Source organism: Odontomachus brunneus, unplaced genomic scaffold (assembly GCF_010583005.1).
Source record: "Odontomachus brunneus isolate Ranch 3 - 2012 unplaced genomic scaffold, Obru_v1 Obru_scaffold_474, whole genome shotgun sequence".
Taxonomy (NCBI): Eukaryota; Metazoa; Arthropoda; class Insecta; order Hymenoptera; family Formicidae; genus Odontomachus; species Odontomachus brunneus.
Window position 1 is genome coordinate 281 of NW_022639924.1, and position 4132 is coordinate 4412.

General features: G+C 31.2%; 1 pseudogene; it reads right to left on the reverse strand.

Annotated features, from left to right (window-relative positions):
- Positions 1-406: 406 nt before the first annotated feature.
- The window catches only part of LOC116853708, a 4513-nt pseudogene continuing 787 nt past the window's right edge, over positions 407-4132 (reverse strand).

Here is a 4132-nt window from a genome sequence, read left to right on the forward strand (position 1 = left end):
CGATATAAAGTTTATTTTATATGTCGTTAATGTAGATTGCGTTTAAATGTTATAATTTTACTATTCTTACTATTGTTTAATATATGAAATAAAAAAATGTTTACGTATATATTATAACAATTTTTGTGATATATCAATAAGAAATATGTAGTAAACGTATTTGTGCTTATTTATTGTCAAAAATACTGCTTATATGTAAAATGATACATGTATAAAATGTACAATTAAAATAAATAATATAACTTTTAATATTAACACATCAACAGTATTTGGTAACTTGTCAAATAAAAATTCCAATTACTGTAAATTGTAAAAAATATTTATTTATTGATCTAGCCTCTTCAGTTAAAGTATAATTCTATAATGCGTTCTCTTGTTCTATTTCCATTAATATTTTCTTTATCACCATATATTCTATTATTTATTGCCTCTGCGTCTAAGTCGTCGTAATGTTCTTCCGGTTGTGGTACATTATAAAATTGTGCCATATTTTGAAGCACACAGCACGCGTTAACAATTAATGCTAAAATTATAATATATATTAAAATACTGACAATATATAAAATATTTATTGTAATATTAAAATAAACAGTTCTTTTACTTATTTTACTTTGAAAACTTTGTATACATAGTATTGACTTAAAAATTATATATGTTTAAAAATGTGATTATCTCACTTCTTACCAGGAAACTCTGGCGAATAATGTAATGCTCTCTCCTTCCTAAGGCATCTCCAACGCCCTTTTAGCATACCAATTGCTCGTTCAACACATGATCTAGCTCTTACATGAGCATCTGTGTAACGAGCTGAAGGTTAGCCTTCCGGTTGCCTTAATTTCGGCGTCATAAGATACGGTAGCAATGGATACCCAGAATCTCCTATAATATTAAAATCCAGATAGACAGACATGCTGGAAATGCAGCAATTCAATGTATACGTAATGATGCCATTGGAGCGACATAACATATTTAAAATGTGCTTGTTGTAACACATTTATCACGCCATAATCTTAACCCAAAGTATTGACTCCTTATTACTGCAATAATTCCAGATTAATTGCGTTATATTGCGCAATATGGCCACAATTTTCATGGCATTAGATGACGTCTTTACGTGCTGACAACATTTCTGTTGTATGAAATACATATACTCTTATTACATGAGGACGCATCTTGCAGAAAATATAAGGAAATATGTCTATCTGGGGACATACTCATTTTTCATATATTTGCTATCTAATATCTTTTAAAATATAATTATAAAATTTAAATATAACAGTGTTCAGCGCTTACTGGCCTTTCTATTCTTTCATGATAATTGTAAATTAATTTATCTTAAAATATGAGTATAAACTTAAAATAACAAAGTACCATACCTAATAATCAAGCATTTCTTCGTCTATTTTGATATTGTTCTTCTAAATGTGCAGATATTATAGAAGTATTCCATACACGTGCGTCGTGAGTTCTTCCACCATGTCCACTGTTTACAACTAATATTTTGCCATTATAATCGCTGATCTTAACAAAACATATGAATATTAATCTTGGTAAATATCGACAACAAAATTATATCAATGTCATAAAATGTTCTTAAAAAATATTTATAATAACACAGCAAAGTATCTTGAAAATATCAGACATTGTGGACACATTCATGATGATTTTAAGGATACTTTATGCTATCTAAAATTATTCAGTACAAAATTATAACATTGATATAATGTTATAAACATTTGATAATGGGAATTATTCGTAACAATGTATAGTTTTATTTACTATCAAAACATTTAGTGAATGATACAATTTCCGATTAATATATAAATGTTCTCGTTCTTTATTTGGAGGAAAAATTGCAACATGAGTGCCATCAATTGCACCTATTACGCATGGAAATCTGCAGTGACTCCAAAACCTTAAATAATAGATTGTATCTATTATTCCACCATATATTTTGTTTGCGTTCTACTTATATTTCCTGTAAATATTAATATATATGGTATTAAACTAACTGCTGCTTAACTCGTTCAATATCTCCTTGTTCTATTAGAAATTGAATCCAACGAGCCATAATTTGTTTAAGTGCTTCCACAGTAGCATGAATTGCGCCAGATATAGATGCTTGACTCATACAAGATAAAAAATCTTGACTGCTGCGCCTTTGATAAGAGCCGGAGGCAAGAAAATTTATAGTTGCTAAAATCTAAATACAGACAATAATATTTAAACAAAACAATCTATATAAAATAACATGATATTAAAAAAAACATCTTATAAATATCTAAAACCCATATCAGATCCATATCAGGGATTGAAAATTGCGAATTAAAAATTACATTTCAATAAATCAGCATATTTCGGTTTTGACTTGCTTTTTTCTATTTGTGCAACTTCCAATTTTCAATTTGCAATCCCCAATGTTTAGTCCCTAATCTGATACAGACTTTATTGATATTTATCGGGAAGACTCACAAATAATTAATTTACAAAATAACATTACTTTTAATTCAGAAGGAATTGCTGTTGCTTGTATTCCTTGAGGTATAAATTGTGATAAATCCTGACATAATTGTGTTGCTGCTTCTCGTGCTAATCTATAAATAATACAATGTATATAATATATATGTGTGTGTAATCCTAATGATATAAAAATAATAAAAATATATAACATGCAAAAAATTGATTACAGATTATACAAAATAATATTAATATTACCTGTACAATTTTTGAAAATGTTTTCTCGGGAATATCAAATGGGTTATATGTATCACGTAATATTCTTCTTATTATTCGAAGATTATTATTATTTCTATTATCGTTTTCTTCGTTTTCTTCGTTAAAAACAACCCACCAAGTTGCAGCCATTATAAGTAACTTATTTTTTCCTTGGCTTTGTGTTTTTGGGCAAACGGGAGCAGTGTCCAAGTGATACACACCTTTGACAAACGTATTTAACCAATAATTATAATATTAATTTACTTTTCACCGAAAATTTTATAATTTTCACTTCTTTCTCACTTTTCACGTTTCACAAGTTCATATTTCACCACGAGTGCAAAAATGTTACACTTTTCACGAATTCACGCTAGGGAAAAAGATTCATGATCAGCCCCCTGGTCATAGGCCGCTGGGCCGGGCTGGGCTGCGCTGAGAACAATCCTGCGAAGATAGTATTAATAGAATAAAATAAATCAGTAGTAATTAAGTATTATTGGAAACAATATATCATACACTTTTAAACATAAAAGCATCAATGCTTCAACATGTAAACGCACCGGCGTTAATGCCGTCCGAATATCCGTGTGACTCGCACACGATAACGCGTCACTCATACACTGCTGCGTGTAGGTGAGCCATGAGCAGCACGGAGTGGCGGAGGGAGCTAGCGGTATACGATCGTCGGACGCTTGGAGAGGGAATAGTGGTGGGAGTCGCGGCGATCTTCCATCCTCTATCGCAAACGTAAGAACGAGAGAAATAGCATTATAAGACGTCTGGACAGAAATGCCGTCCTAAAATACGTGTGACACACACTAAGAAAACGCTTGACTCACACTGTCTCGTCTATACGTGAGCAATACGCGGTGTCCCGACGACTGTTTCGCTCGCTCGAACGTTCATGCATTTTTCATTGTTAGCAAGGAAATTACTGTAATGTAAAAATCTTGGGGAAAGGTTTTTAGGAGGCTTTGACAAATGCTTCTTAATAGCTACTCTTGAAAAAAAAATAAATATTAGATTTATTTTAATATAGAATTCTGAACCAACATAGAATATGTTGCAACAATATAACGTTTGTGTAGGTTGTCGATCGAAGAAGAGTATTTTTAATTTTATTGTTGCATAAACACGCGAGATATAATTATTTCATATTTTATGCGTTCGAGTATCGTTCCATCGTTATAAAATTTGGTGACTCTAAAAAGGGCCAATTTTTGCGCCTGTTTCAAATCATTATAATTAATTATTATTTGTTCCTTATTACTATGGATATAAAAATTAGTTAGTCGATCATGCGAGAGAAGTCTGGGAAGAAGTTCGGCTTCGACCCGACTTTCTCGCGAACTTGATTGATTCGATACCTAATCGATTCAATCAAGTTATCGACCGTGCCGGATATTGGACTGACTAT